Here is a 17,430-nt window from a genome sequence, read left to right on the forward strand (position 1 = left end):
TCCAATGTACATCAAGGGTTAGGGCTAAAAGTGAAAATGTGATAACAGAAAAAAATACTGGGAGGAGAGATTGTAAAGAGGGAAAAGTAACTAGAATGAATTGGAAAATATAGAGACATTAAAACCATTAAAGAGTATTTGGGGTAACTACAAGGAGAACGTGGTGTGTTAAGAAAAATGCTGGAACATAAAAATTGAGAGAGATGTACGCGTGTGTGTGTTTGTGAGAGAAAGCGAGGCAGCAGATGCAGTGTGGAAAATGCATGTGTGTACAAGAGCGAGATTTAAGGGGGGAGAGAGAGACAGAGCAGAGCAACACAGACTGGTGAGAGAGTGGGAGCTGCAGACAGAGAGACAGAGGAGAGTGCTGGAGAGCAGAGACCGGCAGCACAAGGCAGCATGTCTGTTTCTATCTGACGACTCTTGGATCTCCCCGAGCACAGCTGTCGGGCTGCTGCTGCTGACGACTTGTGTGCTCACTCGGTGAGGGAGCGCTTGAGCGCGTAGTATACACCAGAGTTTACCAGTGGCTATGCATGTTCAACTCTACTGGTTTTCATAGCACTACCACACGTGTGAGAAGATTTAACCAGCTTTGCACTGGACCTGACTCAACACCCATGATCCCCAGCCAACCCTGGCATACCCTCTCATTAAGGTAAGGAGATCATTTATTTTACTGACTGGATGTGTTTGGTGTTGTAACCAGACTCGTACAAGTTTTCTGTTTCTTTGCTCAAATACTGAATTTCTGATTATAAAGTATTGCTGTACAAGCTTTGTAAATTTAGAATAATATTTTTTTTAAATAAAGAAACTACATGTAGCCAAGTACATCTTGAGCTTGTCCCAAGCTTGTTCCAAGCTCAAGTTTCACTGTTTATTGTCTGACCTGCTTAACATGTACACACATTTTTATAGACTTGCTTATATCAAGTGCTGAAATCCCAAAGCTCTTACATTACCGAATTAACGAAGACACAATCCTACTATATGTTCTTACATCCAAGAGTAACTCTTTTCCTTAAGGAGTTAAAGCAATAAAAGGTGACTGGATGAGCGTGTAAGTGTAGGTTTAAAAGATTAAGCTGTTGAGTTATTTGGTTTTCTTGCTTCATCATCTATTGAATTAAAGTCACTTTAAATATGTCATGTGAATCACAGTAGCTATGGCTAAAACACCTTTGAGTCATTTACTCTGTACACCGAGTGTATTTTATAAGATGAAGATTCTATTAAACTTTGATTAACCTTGAATAACATGGAGCAAAATGTACCCCTGCCATACATGCGACTCGGATTTCCCGGTTGATGTGTCTGTAAATTGTGTCAGTGAATGTACTTGTAGTGAAGACTCTCATAAAACATAAATAGGGATCATCAGTGTCTCTCCTGAGGAGCTTGACCAAAGATACGTTGCTCCCTCAGTAATGCCAGCTGTATCTATCAGAATCTCTCTCTGTCTCTCCGTGCCTCATGTTGAGACTCCAGTGTGTCTAACTCTATTTGCTTTGGTGTTTTATGGTGAGTTTACCATCAGAGTTTGACACGGAAAGGTCAAATGTGAATAAAGACTTTCTTGTGTTAATGGGCTAAGAACAAATCCTTTATGTTGGTTATCTTATGAGCTAACCAAACAATACTCGATTTGATTTTATCTAATCAATTCTGCTCAGTTACAATGATGCCTTCTTGAACTGTTGTATGACGCAAAAGCTTGCCCAAATAGCTAAATCAAATGTGATTGCCTTCAAGCTTTTTGGTTCTCTAATTTAATCACAGCTCGATAAAATCTTTATCAAAGGTGTTTAGTGCTAAAGATAAAAACAAAAGTATCACAGGGAGAAATCTAACCGCTTGTGCATCTGTTAATTTGATGATCACAGCATCGCTAGACTAGAAAAGCCTGACAGGCAAAGCAAAGATATTTAATTACTTACGGAGGCTATATACAAACCAGCTGCATAATATTTGACTTGTAAAACAAACAAAGACTCTAAAGGCAACTTGTAGCATTAGGCACTAAGACTTTAGCAGCAGTCACATTGTAAGGTTGTTCTTACAGCACAGAAGATACATCAAACTGAAAACAAGTCAATGCCTAGAAGTCTTTGGTGTGTCCTCTAACCATTCCTCAGCAGCTCTTGCAGTGTGACAACATTAGAGATCAGAGCCAGCCTTTACTTCCAATGCACATCACTATGCCCACATCCCTGTCACCTATGCATTGGTTTTCCTTCCTTCCACTAACCTCTGCAGAACATGGCCATCTGACCCTTTCTACCCATCACAGTTTGTCTCTTTTCAAAAATCTCTTAGGTCCTATCACTTACCCACATTTAGCTCTCCAAGGAATGACTGTGTCTAATAGGATATATACCCCAGCTTCCACCCCCTTCACATAACTGACACCTTTGAAACAGTATTAATTAATCTCAACTGTCAGTAGCTGGTAATTGTATATGTAATGATGAGGATCAGACATGGGAAAAGATTAATGTTAAGAATTCAAGGACCACAAACGCCTCCACTGATAAGATATCAGCAGAGGCAAACAAAACACTACGTAGCCACAGTAGTGATTTTAAAAATGAACATGATAAATATCTGAGATACATAAAAAGTACTGATAAATTAAAGTTTCAGTGAATTTCAGTGGAAGGTTTAGCATTTGAGAACAATGCAGGGTTTTAAATCAAACTGGGAATTCTGTGGAGTATTGATTTGTAGTGGGACTTAAACAACCTGACTAGAGGCAGTTGCAAAGTAGACTTCTATGTGAAAAAGCTGACATTTGAATTTCAAATATTTTAATCAATATGAATAGAAAGATCAGTCCGAGATGAGGACCAATTTCTGGGGCACATCTTCAGATGAGCCCAGGAGGCTAGAAGTGGTACTCTGGGCGATTGCATTGAAATCTGCCCAACAGGATATTATTCAAAGCCTTCCTACATGGGTCTTCAAGTCTTCAGTTTAAAACTGATCCACAGAGTCAAAAGCTTTATAGATGTCAATAAAAAGCTCAATGTTGCATGCTGTTTTTTTATCTGGATAAATTGTATAAGTTGCCACAGAGAGATTAACCCTCTCAGGCTCAAAGTAAACTTTTTGTTGCTAATGCACAACCAAGTCCTGCAGTGGTACTTCTGAGTAAAAAAAACTCAAATAAAATATGTATGTGGGGTAATCAGGTTGTTAGTTTTTAACTGTTGCAAATCGGCAACGCCTGCCTTGAGAGGGTTAAAAAGATATGGCAAAAGCAGAGTAATAAAATCCACTGCTAGCTTTAAAAAGTAAAAGTTTGAGGTTAAAAGGACCTGCCGACTTCCTGGCTTGTGGGCTTCCAAATGTTTGAGGGCTTTATGCACCTGTGGGACTGTCTCTGGAAGAAAATTAAAGGAATAACTTCTGAGAATATTATCATTAGAGCAAACATTAGAGGGAATCTGATAAGTAATGTTAAGAGAATCAGAGAAAATGAAAGTCTTGTTCAGACTGGCAAGAATTTCAGCCTTATCAGAAATTATTTATGAATCCTCAAAGATCTTTGTGACCTTGTTTTTGTTTCAGACATTTTAAAGACCAAATGATTCTTTAATCTTAAAAATTGAGCTATTAGTTGCAGGTCTAACATGAAGTTATGAAGACATCCCTTTGACTTCAGTGAATGGTGAATCTTTTTGTCTTTCATTTCTGACATTTAAGATCCTCATAATAATCGCTGGTTGATGCCCTACTTATTATGAAAGTATACACCTATTTGTGGCACATGTTTAGCGTGTGTGGATGAATGCGTGTATGTATGTGTCATCTGACTCTGACTTTATTTATTTATAACCCATGATATAACCCAGCTAGTCGCACTCTGTGACTTTATGGAGGTGTCATTTCAAGCATCAGTTTCCACATCAATGTGGGAGGGAAGGCGGGTTGCAGTGACGTACCAGTGGGTGTGAAAGGCTGAGTCCACAATAAATCAGGTTTATGGAGCAGATGAAGGAGAACTCCCAAGTACCTTTGTATTAGGAAGGTGATATTTTATATTGACCACTCACCACATCTGCTCTTTCTTCAAGGTGATTACATCATGTTGGTGTCCTGATGTTTCCGGACTACTACTTTTTACTCTATTTGCTCCTGTTATTTTACATCTTTCCTTTAAAATGGGTTGAAGAGTTGCCAGAACAAATTAATGTAATCTATTTAGTTGGGGAAAGTGCTAGCATGCTAGAACGATAGTCAAGGTTACGTCATTGATTATGAATAAAGAGTGCATGCACACACACATGAACACGCACACACTCAAAAAAAGCCTTATTACCCTTGTTTTTATGGTGAGATGTAAGTGGAAGAGGTCACTGACGGTGTATAGGAGTGCATTATGAATGAAGATTCATCATATTTCCAGTGGAAAGCCACACATGTGGTTATTATGTTCACACACAAACTGGCGGAAAGGCTCATTGATCCATTAACTCAGACCTTCCCAAAGTGTGGGGCCCGCCCCCTAGGCAGAGCCATTGCGGGGTGGGGGCGGCATGAAAAGGGAAAAAAACCCCAAAAACAACACTTGGACACTGCTAGCATGGAGCGCCCCACACAAACGCAAAGCAGGAGATGAAGCATCGCAGAATATGTTTCCAAACCAACTTCATTCTAAGCCAAAGACTTGAAAATATGGTGAAGCATATCTGCCCTTTGGTTTCACCTGCACAAGTGCCAGGTCTCCCCTGCAGAATTGGTTTTCCCTGCGTCGGGAGCACGCGCCTGGCTCTCCAAACAGGATCCCACAGCTGTTTATGTTTTTAGACTCATTTTGCACAGAGAGACATTTTTTTTGATAAATGTATTGATAGCAATGTTGAATATTATTACACAGAAAAAAAACCCAACTACACGTAAAATAATTACACCATGATGCTTCTGCCTTTGTAAATAGAGGGACAGTAACTGCGTGTTTATATGTAAGCGTGTAAAACCTGCAGATAGAGACAAAATACTGTTAATCTGACTATCTGCCATTCTGCAATTCATCTCATGTAAACAATAACGTGGCGCACAGCTGACGTGAAAAAAGGCGCATACCTTTAACGTTGCATGACGAACTCTGTATTCCTCGTCCACACGTAAACGCAAAAAATGAGTTTTAAAAAATCTCAGTTTTCGGTGATTCCAAACGCCGTTTACGTGTGGACGAAACAGTTGCGTTTTCAAAAGTACCCGTGTAGGTGCGGACGTAGCGTAAAAGAGTTAGTAGTTTATTTTCTTACTACCTGCAGATTACTTGTATTTGCTTAATTGTTTACTAAATATTTGAGGTGTGAAATAAACCGCAATTGAGCAAAATATGGGTGTGTGTGGTTGGAGGATGTGTTAGCGTACGTTAGTGTTAGCGTACGTGCGTTAGTGTTAGCGTGCGTTTGTGTGTGTGCGCGTGCGGGGGGGGGGGGGGGGGGGGCGCGCAAACATTTTTCTGTAAAACAAAGGGGGGCCCAGCAAAAATTAATTTGGGAACCACTGCATTAACTAGTAAGACCAAGCGTGTGGCTGTGGGCCAACTAAATCATGTTTCATTTACTTTTGCTAACTTGATGTCTGTCATTTGAATTTCATCTTTTTGCACATTTAATGAAGATGCAGAATGAATGTTTGAGAATCTGACAGGAAATTAAATGATAATCTACTGTTAGTAGTTGATGTATTAGTACATCTTAATATGCTTCTACCATAATTAGCTACATTGGTATAATTGAATTATAATTGCATTTAGTCAGTTACAGTGTATACGGACAGTCTACTGTGCAGTGTTTTTGTGTTATTACAATCAGTCCAAGTCTTGGGTGATAGAACGGCAACTTGTTTTTTTTATTACTCTGTTTGGTCTAATGCAGCAATAATATTTATTATCTTACAGTCAAAGTAATAAAGGTCAAAATTATTTATCGCACAGTCTTTTTATAATCTTTATCCTTTATATGAAATTTTACAGGCTTAAAACCAAATAACAGGATCAATAAAATAAATCTTTTACATATCTGGCCCTCCAATAACACTGCTCTTCACTGCTTTTCCAAATTAAAAACCAAAAATAAATAAAACCCAATACAAAACCATATAAACAACAGACCACAAATCCCAGCTTCATTCAAGAATGTCTTAAACAGAAAGTTGGAAAATGCTGCTTAGGGCATTATGAGAATCAGAACAAGTGTAAAGCACATAGTTTTCTACAAAGAGCTTTTTTAGCTGGAGTCTGATCTCAGAGCTTCTAAAGACCATAACAATTTTGTCAAAGATTTCCCCTTCTTCCCAGCACAAATCAGCAGAAATCACAGGACATGCCCAAGGGATAATGTGACACCGAAGAGCACAATACCCTCTTTGCTTTCATTCTCAATTGTTTCTTACCACATTGAGAGTTTAATACATTACAAATACACAGAACGGCTGAGAACCCCAATTTACATCAAAAAGACCCTTTTTTTCTCTCTTTAGTCTATTTATAGACTACTTCATTTGAAATCCTTAGCTTTTCCTTGTACGCAGCACTATCTCTACTCTATGCTTTGTATGTGGACCATATGAAATTGCATTTTAAGGACAAACACAAAGAGCTAATAAAAGTTAAGAATTTCTTGACTTCCTCAGTGTGTCCAAAGAAGCATTTCTTTGCAATTTAGTGTCCTAATCTGCAACTTGTGTGTAGGAATGCAGTTTAACAGCATTAATTGAGTGAATCCAGTTTGGAGTTACCAAAGTGATTCATTAACCATGTCTTGACTTTTTACTTTTGCTGCATGGGGAAATCATGTTTGCTTCTCACTATCTGCTCTGTTGCAGCTGCGGGCTCAAGTAAAAACAAACACAAGGAAAAGCCTCTCAATTCTCCAACCTACAATGAATATCAGTTATTGAATTGGTAATAATTTGCATGCATTTTACACCTAATGTTTGCTGAAGGCAGACACATTGCACTTCTTGCTTCTCATCAGATGTTAACACTCTGAAAGCTGAATATACACTGTGTAAGGCAAGAGTCAAATGCCCGCCAATAAAACAATTGACATTGAGTGGCTGTAATTTGACAGTAGCTGTGACAACTCATTGACAACTCATTGAGGTAGTAATGGTTCTTTAAAACGCTTAGTAAAAAATCACTTCTCTGAGTTACCATATCCTACAATACTAGGTGTGACATCATCACATGAAATTATTTGCCTTTGATTGTGATGATGCCTAGCAACTAGAGTGACAGGCTACACCCATTGCCTAGCAACAGCGAAAAGGCACCTAAAATGAGACCGCCGACCTCTAACTTCAGGGTGCACTTACTTGAGTCCCCAGCAGTGTGCCTGGATAATCGGTTCTCAGAAAAAGTACAGCAACACACACAGAAGGAGACTGCTTGATTCAGTGGATGTTAGAGATTTACACGTTAGATGATGTGCTTCTATGGCTGAAAAAAAAAAGTACACAGAACATTTTATTTTTTTTACCACGGTTTTAGATTTAATTAAGTCAATAGTGAGTGTGCATCACTTTAAAGGCAATTTTGCAGCTGTGGTTCCTGATTATCACACAGAAACTACCACAGGTAATTAGTGGTAATAACTTAGAAATCACACATTATGACATTCTTGTTACTCTACTATCACCACTTTATTACCGAGCAGTGCAGCCACATTATTACACCCAGTTTTTGGCCCTTTATTATCCAGTTATATTCATTTTAGTGTAATGTTACTCAAATGTGACCACTGTTGCTGCCACGATACTTGGATATTCAGTGGTTATTACTTTGGTAATTGAGCTGTAATTATTTAGATTTCATTTTTGCCTTGTTACCCTACTTTTACCACTTTATTACCGAGCAATAATAGAAAGGGTGACTAAGATGTCAAATGTTTAAACTGGGAAAATGCACCATTTGAAGAAAGAAAAAAAAAAAGTAGGGACATTTCGATTTGATGACAGCAACATGTCTCAAAAATAGAGCTATGTTTGCCCATCTTTAGCTTCCCCTTTTCTTTTAACAACAGTACGTAAATGTTTGGGTACTGAGCTGCTGGACTTTTGGGAGAGGAATGTTGTCCCATTATTTTCTGATAGAGAAGTCTAGCTGCTCAACAGTCCAGCTGTATCCATTTGTTTCATCATGCAAATGCCACCAGATATTTTTAGTTGGCGAAAGGCTGCAGTATGTTGTTTATGCAAGGCCTTGCCTGAAATTATCTGGATGAGAAAAGAGTTTTAACTAAATTCTTTAAAAAATTAATTAATTAACTAATTAATTAATTTTAAAGTCTTTAAAATTAAATTTGCAAATTACGATTAAATAAGTATTAAATAAAAAAAATGAATGAAATTTAATTAAAATGTCAAAATTAAATTATTGACTAAATAAACTTACACTGTTGCCAAAGAGTGATTGAGAATATGCTGCTATCATAAACATGCTGCAAAATTTACAGTACTACAAGCTGAAGTCTCTCATACAAAATGTTTTTAGTCATGCTAATTAAACAGTCAGGATTTCAAAAGAAATCTTGCTGAACACATTTAACAACAGCTATATTTAAAAGCATTTGTATTATGAAGTAGTCAGAGGGAAACTTTGCAGTGTGTTTGTAAGCGATCTCATATCACTGAAACTGCATACAAAACAAAAAAACTGGCATTTTCTACAATTTTAACAGTGAATCAGTCTAAGATGATGCAGGGTGAAGTGGAACAAGAAGGACCTTCCACACTGAGGTGTAGATGAAGAGCTGCAGGCAACAGTCGGAATCCAACTTCTGAGCAAGGTAACCAGCTCCTTTGACTGTGCCCTGCTGTTTCACAGGCTCACGTTCAGCATAAAATCAGATCATAATGGTTCCCTGAATAAAGAAATAATGCCAATTGCTCTCTCCCTTTCTCATCAAAACATTAGCAATTTCTTTTTGCTTCCCCTAGAATTGTGTAATTTCCAGCATTGAACCATTTAAGCTGTTTTGTTAGGAGCAGCTAATCAGAGTTAGATGTCCAAATAGAATGTTTTTACTCAGCTGTGTAGCTGCAAATTGGTTATGGGTTTAGTTTTCCAAAACTCTGCAGAGTTACAGTAATAGCATCAGCCAACTACTGCCTGCAGTATAAAGACTCACATGTTCAGTCAGTCCTATACTGTGAATTGTTAACCTAATGGTTGCTGTAGTCAGTGAATTTAAGAAATCCATGAGGAATTTCAGTGGCTGCTTAGTGGCTTTTGGTATGTTCGTGTATTCAATTCTATATTGAAATTATTATACAAAAATTTCCAGGTTACACAATGTTCATAAAGTTGACTGAAAAAACAGTCTTGCTTGCTAGCTTTACAAAAACAGATCATGTGATGTGGAATTAAATTCTATCTACCAGGCTGAGACTGTGGCCACAGTAATTGCCCACATTAAATGGTCTGTGTACAACATAAAAAAAAAAGCTTCTGTGTTCACAGTCATTTCAGAGTTTAAACAGCACAGAAGTAATTTTCATGTTTCTTTAATTGGTATCATTTTTAACCTCTTAAGCCCCAACGCCCCCTGATACGGGGGCAAAAAGCAGGAGATCAGGTAGGCTTGGGGCTTAAGAGATTAATTGGGATTTGAGGATGTCACAGGTAAAGTTTTCACTGAGGGCAAATAGTACCAGACTATACTGGTACTAATTATGACAATGGTAAATGCCTTAAATACCCAACTGTGTCAAATTAGGGCGTTCAACTCTCAGCCTAATGCTCACACTATAACCACCTTTAGTGGAGGGTATCTTTTAATTTTTTTTCTCTAAACACTGCGTCACACCATTCGCATGTATACCGTTCTCTTCTGAAATTCCTCGGCTTGTCGTACAGCCTTTGTTTTCTTTCTGTCTTTCTTTTTTTTACAGCCTTTCTTGAGCATAGTTTTCTTTTTGAAAAGCAAAATTGCGACTTGAGTTGAAGCTGATATTCACCTGTTAATCGAGTTCAGCTCCAAACCCACTTCCCTTCTCTTGTGGTTCTCTCGCCCATAGTCACAAGTTCCCTGGCTATTAAAAATTGCCCTCAGCGCGAACACAACTTAAGTGTTGATGTATTTAGTATGGTGCAATATTGACATTATCGCAAGTGGCACAATATTCATGTGCTGTGTTGCCTTTTTAAAATTAAATTTACTCACATTACAAGGAGATTAACTCAGGTGAGTCAAAGGTTGAAAATAAAAATCTTTTCTGGCACAAACTTTAACCTTACAACTCTATAATCAAAAGTGTTCACCCAACGCACGGTTTTAGTTAACTATACAAAACAGTAAACCGGTAAATGACTGACAAACATAAATCTAAAATGTTCAGACAGCTCTTTAAGTTTTGTTGTGACATGCTCATATCATTCCCCACATTTGATCTCCTCTTGATGAAATAAACAGACGGTTTAAAAATAAAAGTGTTCTTGCAGCAGTAAGCCCTGGCTGCGCAGCTGCTTCCTACATGTCTGTGTCACCGAGTTATGTGTGTTATGTACTGTATATGCTTCAGTAGACAACATGAACTTATGTAACATGCTGGTCTAAATACCATAACTGATGCAGTGTGGCTACACTTTACATTCTGGACAAATATTATAAAAACGAAAAAAAAAAATGTAACTGTGTCGTAATTGCAACCAAAGAATAAGAATTAAAAATGCTTGAATTATACATATTTGACTGTAACTCTCACATTTCACTAAGCATTGTAGACACATGAGCCCATGCTGCATGCACACTGTGCTTTAAGCTGTTTAATCAGCTATTGTTTAATACGGTTACACAGAGCTGAATCCAGCCTTTGACTCTGACTTGAACATCTGCCATTTACAGTACCCGGATGAGAAATACTGTATACTTTGGCTTATGTACAGCAACGTGTGTGTGTGTGTGTGTGTGTGTGTGTGTGTGTGTATTAATACCCATGTGTGATTATCTGAGAGCGTAGTCCCCCCCAGGGGGGGGGCAACCAAATGTCAACTATCCTTATCCTCATGTTCTTAACGCATTATGTATGAGGCTGTCACTCTCAGCTTAGACTATAAGGACAACATGAACATGATTTTGCACACATACACCAGTACACTAGCAAATGCATAAATAAAAACACATACACACACACACACACACACACACACACACACACACCTGTGTGCTAAATTCCATCACATTTACACACTGAGTTATATTGGTAATTTAATAGGTTGTGTTCATACTTGCCAGATGTCTGTCTCCGTTCCTCTTTAAATATGGTGCTGTAATCTCCCACACTTAAGAAGCTACAATACAATAACTATATTACTGTGTTTCATATAGCGTGTGTCATATATTGTCTATATGTGATTATTAAAATGTGCCTACACTAATGTTAGGCAAGCACATTTAAGTTGGCAAGCTGAATAGACATATCCAACAACCTAGCCAGCAAGTATAACAAAATCAACACACTGTTGGATTTAGAACTGATTATCATGTCTTTACAGCTGGAGCATGTAGCATCCTTTTAGTATGTGTCTTTTGTCTGGTTTTCAGTTCTCTTCTATCTGTAAATCCATATCCACACACACAAACAGAAATACTCTCTCTCACACACGCACACATACATATGGATATATTTAAATATTTACTACTTTGCCATCTTCAAAGAAAAGCAAGTCCAATCACTCAAGTAAAATCAATTTGCAACAGCAACAAATTTGTTCCCAAGATGCATCCATGGCAACAAAAATGGGAAGTACCCATTTGTTGTCTTTCATAATCCTCCCTCCAGTCATTCAGAACAAAGCATCAGCAACACCTATAAGATTAAATATATAAAACCAAGAATACCAGATTCAGGTGGAGAAACTCTGTGCACTGCAAACTCCCACATGCGTTATGCACACAGGCTTTCCATTGCCGTAAACTTCGAGATGATTCATTTAGGATTCAGACAAGCACTTAGTAGAACAGTCCACATATCTTACAGTGTCGCCTCTTCATCTCTCACATTCTTTTCCTCTGAAAGATTATATTACATCTCTGTGCTATTCTCCCTCTTGCCATTCCCTTTTCATGTCTGACACAGATCCAAATCCCCAGTACCACCCCACACCTTCTATCAACCTATAACCACCTCATTTGTGTCAGGTCTGAGGGTGACACACTCTGAATTCTTTAAAAAATGTAGTAATATGATGCTCACCAGTTTCAGATAAAGAACCAGAATTTGAAAATAACCCAACTGTTGAAAAACTCACACTGCAGCAGACATGTTCCACCAATATACAAATAACTCACTTTGTACCTGCTGATATGAATGAACCTCCTACCTGTTTTCACCTCCAGTCTGTGCACTGGACATCCTACTGGCACAAAACAGTCATCCACACATGTATTTTTCTACAAGGGAAAAATGCATTTCAAGGTCAGGAAAAACAGCTTTCGCTGGCTGTTCCAAACACATGAATAGGGTTTTAAAAGACTACACCGTTTAGGAAAAACATGACTGCCTGTATCCAATATGCTAAAAATACTCGTTTTCATGCTATAAAAATAAAAGCTGAAAATCACAAAGAAGTCCTGTATAATGTATAAGGCAGGATCCTTTTGGTGTATGACATCAACAGCTTATCAGCAAACTACAAAACCTTTCTACAAAACCCTGACGTCAGGGTTTTTGTAGAAAATTACTCATAAAAAATATCCCTGCTGACCATAAATGCTCCAAAAGTTATGCAGTTTCAGGTATTACCTAGTTATTTGTACCTAATGATTTGGCATTTACCAAAGGTACTCAGGACTTCATGTCTTCCTAATCTAAAACATCCAGAACAAAAAATATTATTAAAAAGCCTTCACACCATACCGTAAAGATAAGAGACATGAAAGTGCTACAGAGGCCTGGAGAAGTCATACGTCAGCTAAGTTTTATGATTAATTCTTGACACGAGGCAGCAAAAATAAATTAGTGTTCACAGGAAAAAGTTATAAATGTCATCACGCCAAAATTCTCCAGGAACCCATAAATTGTAGAAATTCATAGAAGTGCTAAAACCACCTGCAGCAGGGGTGTAATTTCTAGTTGTTGAAATCTGTCACTGTTGCCAATGTATCAGAATTTCACAATTTACTTATTTAAAGAGTCTATATACTACCAAGACTACATGAAGATGTGAATGCTGCTTTAAGGCCAATCCATCACTGCAACCAAAGTAGCTGATTTACACCAAGGCAACAGTGATTCTTGAGAAGCTTGGCAATAAGATGAACAGTACCCAGCAGCAGTAACTCCCATGATGGCCAAGATCAAGGTAGCACAGAGAGAAGCTAGCCAACTGTCAGATCTGTAGAAAGGTGTGATGAAGAAAGGGCTGCCTAAAAATACACCAAGCCGCCGGTGCCTGAGGTCTTACGATGGCCCAGGATCCAGAAACCATCACAGCGGCAGACACAGAGAAAGTAAAAGAAAAAAAATACTCTTTCACAGTTTGTCTTGTGTAATGAACATTGTTTGTTGTACAAAGCTTGTGACTGATATATTCTTATGATGTTATTCTATATAGTGGAAAAACAAAAAAATACTGTAAAAATACAAGTCACTGAATAAACAGTATATTTTAGACAAGAATACAACCTCCAGTATCTCATATTATGCCGGGCTCACACTGTGCGATTTTTGGCCCATTTTGAGGGGATTTTTGAGTCGTGCGACCGTTTTGGCAATTGGCCCGATTTTGGCCTTCATCGTATGTCGTGCATCATGTAGTATACATGGGGTAACGAGAAGCGATTAACACCTCACGACCAGCTTCCGATCATCAATCGCTTGGTCGTGAGGATTTCAAACCTGTTTGAGGTGAGGGTGTCACCGCAGTTTGTCACACTGCGCACGCGCAAACACAAATGTCAGCGAAAAAGACGGCGCAGCACGGCAGTGCAGCGTGTGATCTGGACACAAGCGATGGAGGCACTTGTAGAACTTTGGAAAGCTCATCCGAGCCTTTTCGATGTGGCCTCACAAAATTATCACGACCACAACAACCGTGAAAATAGTTGGATAGACATTGCTGCTCAATCACAGCTGCCTGATCAATGTTTTTCATTAGCAATTTAGCAAAGTTGATGGTGGTGGTGTGCGTGTCTGTGTGAGTGAAAGACGGAGAGGGAGAGGGAGCGACAGAATTTCTGTTATAACCTTCATGGACCTTTTATGGACGCACAGTGTGAGCACTCAGGTCACATCCGAGCATCGGGTCGTATAGTGTGAGACCCTGCATCGTGACCTATGAACTTCTAACTCCTGCGAGTCAATCGTACAGTTTGAGCAGGAGCTGAATCGCGCGACTGACAAAATCGCACAGTGTGAGCCCGGCATTAGAGACTCATATTTTACTGCCACCTTCTCTTTTGCATTTCTGTGGAAGGGTGAGTTGAACAAAATATAGCATCATTCAAGCAATGCACTTACAAATCTGTGAACCTGTGGTCAGCAAAAACACTTTAGGGAGTTTAGGGATCAAGAAATATAGCACATTCATGTCACAAATGATAGTAAAGGAGGTTGTGGAGTTTGCTTTTGTGACAATGGCTTGGAGGAAAATAGAGTGTCACCCCCTCTATTTGCTTTTGGCTGGTGCAGTATCATTGGGGCATTGATAGGAATATGTGTGTCATTGATGCCATTTATATACACTGTATACAATGTTTCCAATCAATCCATTGTCTCTTGGAGCTGTGCACCATTTAGGACGCCAACGCATATATACAAAAACCAATTCATATCAAAATTCATGGGCAGCACGGTGGCACGGTGGTTAGCACTGTTGCCGCACAGCAAGAAAGTCCTGAGTTCAATTCCACCATCAGGTCGGGGTCTTTCTGTGTGGAGTTTGCATGTTCTCCCCGTGTTTGCGTGGGTTCTCTCCGGGTACTCTGGCTTCCTCCCACCGTCCAAAGACATGCAGCTTGTGGGGATAGGTTAATTGGATAATCCAAATTGCCACTAAGTGTGAATTTGTGAGTGAATGTGAGTGTGAATGGTTGTCTGTCCTTGTGTGTTGGCCCTGCGACAGACTGGCGACCTGTCCAGGGTGTACCCTGCCTCTCGCCCTATGACAGCTGGGATAGGCTCCAGCGCCCCCCGCAACCCTGAAAAGGATAAGCGGAACCGAATGGATGGATGGATGGATCAAAATTCATATGAGGCTACAATTCAATACAAAATAACAGTGACACTAATTGACTATGTGCACATTAGCATATGCTACTTCCGGTGCGGAAACTCCTGTGGGGAGCTTTGTTTCCGGTGTCCTATTCGCGCCTGGTTTAAGGTCCAAAGCAAGTTAAGCAAATGAATGAATCAAGCGGCGATTTACATTTCTATAGATGTCTTGGGTATTTACCCAATATATCTGTAAATGATGTTCATCGACTTGTCGATATTTTTGCCCCGCGCCTCAGAGCAAAAGAGAAAAGGGATTCAAATGTTATATTTCTGAGCTGTCCCTCGTTTATCGCGGGTGTTATGTCCTAAAAATAACCAGCGATAGGTGAAATCAAGTAGCCAATTTTATTTTTTGACGGTACAAAACGTTTCGTGGACATTGTGGACATACAGTACTGCACTTCAGAGTCACACTGCTAGCGATCGATGCAGCGATTCTGTACTGTACGGGAGAGACGTCACGGAGGAGATCGTCTGGTCGCAGGACACAATGTGACGTAAAAAAACGTGCAAACTTGCACTAAAAAATCTGCGAAACAGCGAGGTGAAAGGTGAACCGCGTTATAGCGAGGGACCGCTGTAATTTTGAAGGTAAGTCACAACATACCCTTCATAAATACTAATGTATAGAAACCGTTACCAGCAATCGTTCATTTTTTGTGTGGCTTTTTTCACGGTTTGTTAACATGCTGTGTAGCTGTGTACTTGACTAGCTGATATCGACATAACGGGGGAAACATCTGGTTTGACTATTCTTCACCTGTAGTTTGAATGCTGAACATTTGCCTGTTTAAATCATAAGACCAGTCACTATACAGAGATGTGCTTCTGAATGTGGACGATGTGTCTTCTGCTGCAGTAATGCAGTTCTGCTGTTGAGTGATGTAAACAACTGATCGATCTAAACTCTTTAAACGTCAAAATTGATCATTAGATTTTTTATGACACAACAGCAGTGAGTGTTCCCACCTTCTGCTCTTTGTAACTTAACGCAATCTTTCCGTTTTCGAGTTTTGGACATGATTTTGGAGTATATCTTCGCAGTAGCGATTGACCGCAAAGTAAAGCTGCCGGAAATGCACAACCCCACATCCGGTCTCAAACCAGGAAGTTAGCATTTTCTCATGCACATAGTCAATATGATTTCACCAGTGTATTGTTTTACTCCTTAGGTTTGACTTAACAAGTTCAGATACAGTGTCAAACATGTTTAGACTCTATTTATCTACATAAAACTGTTGAGACATTTGACCGAGCCACAAAGTCTCATAATCTCCCGCTACTTCCTACTTTCTGTGACTAACATGAATTGAGAATCCTCTGTTTGCAGCATCTAAAAGGTTAAGACAAATTTATATATTTACTGTTTATGAATAGTCAGAGAGTCAGAGAATTAAGTGGAGAATAACTGAGCTTGACAGACAGATAATCAGATCTGAGTGGATAAATGTGCTCTTTGAGTGACAGTAGCATCTGCCTTGTGACAATTTCAAAGGGGAATATTTGTGTCAAGGGGCTGGGTCTGTGACCCAGCATTTTGAGTTATTTTGTCATTTTTGATTACTTATGAGATAAGGTTAAGTTCAGGGGTTATTATTAGTTCGTCTTAGTTGAAGTTTAGTCTAGTTTATGTTATCCTCCATGTCTACTTGAGTCTTTTTCTGTTTATCATGTATTATCTCCTTGTCTGTGTAGGTTCCTCTTGTGTCTCTCTCCTCTGTGTCCCTCCTCCTCTCCTGCCCCTCTCTCTGTCTCTTGTGTCAAGCTTGCATGTTCCAGTTCATGTGTCTCCATGTTTCCTGCTTTATTTTGAAAGTCTTGTTTCCATGTTCAGTGTGTTTAGTTTTGCTTCCTCTGTGGTGTCATGTTCAATTCAATACAGTTCAATTCAATTTTATTTATATAGCGCCAAATCACAACAACAGTCACCTCAAGGCGCTTTATATTGTACAGTAGATCCTACAATAGTGGATATAGAGAAAAACCCAACAAACATATGACCCCCTATGAGCAAGCACTTTGGCGACAGTGGGAAGGAAAAAGTCCCTTTTAACAGGAAGAAACCTCCGGCAGAACCAAGCTCAGGGAGGGGCGGGGCCATCTGCTTCGACTGGTTGGGGTGAGAGAAGGAAGACAGGATAAAGACATGCTGTGGAAGAGAGACAGAGGTTAATAACAGATATGATTCAATGC

At 39.2% G+C, this 17,430-nt stretch overlaps 1 protein-coding gene across 1 annotated transcript in view; it reads left to right on the top strand.

The window, feature by feature from the left end:
• Positions 1-330: 330 nt before the first annotated feature.
• The window catches only part of opn7b (opsin 7, group member b), a 124,585-nt gene continuing 107,485 nt past the window's right edge, over positions 331-17,430 (top strand). Inside the window, exon 1 of the mRNA XM_085443396.1 lies at positions 331-658. The gene's annotated coding sequence lies outside the window, so the exon portion shown is untranslated. The remainder of the gene's footprint in view (positions 659-17,430) is intronic.

This window comes from Copadichromis virginalis, linkage group LG20 (assembly GCF_057382275.1).
Source record: "Copadichromis virginalis isolate Kocher_CV1m ecotype Utaka linkage group LG20, C_Virginalis_male_GT1.1, whole genome shotgun sequence".
In the NCBI taxonomy this organism is placed as follows: Eukaryota; Metazoa; Chordata; class Actinopteri; order Cichliformes; family Cichlidae; genus Copadichromis; species Copadichromis virginalis.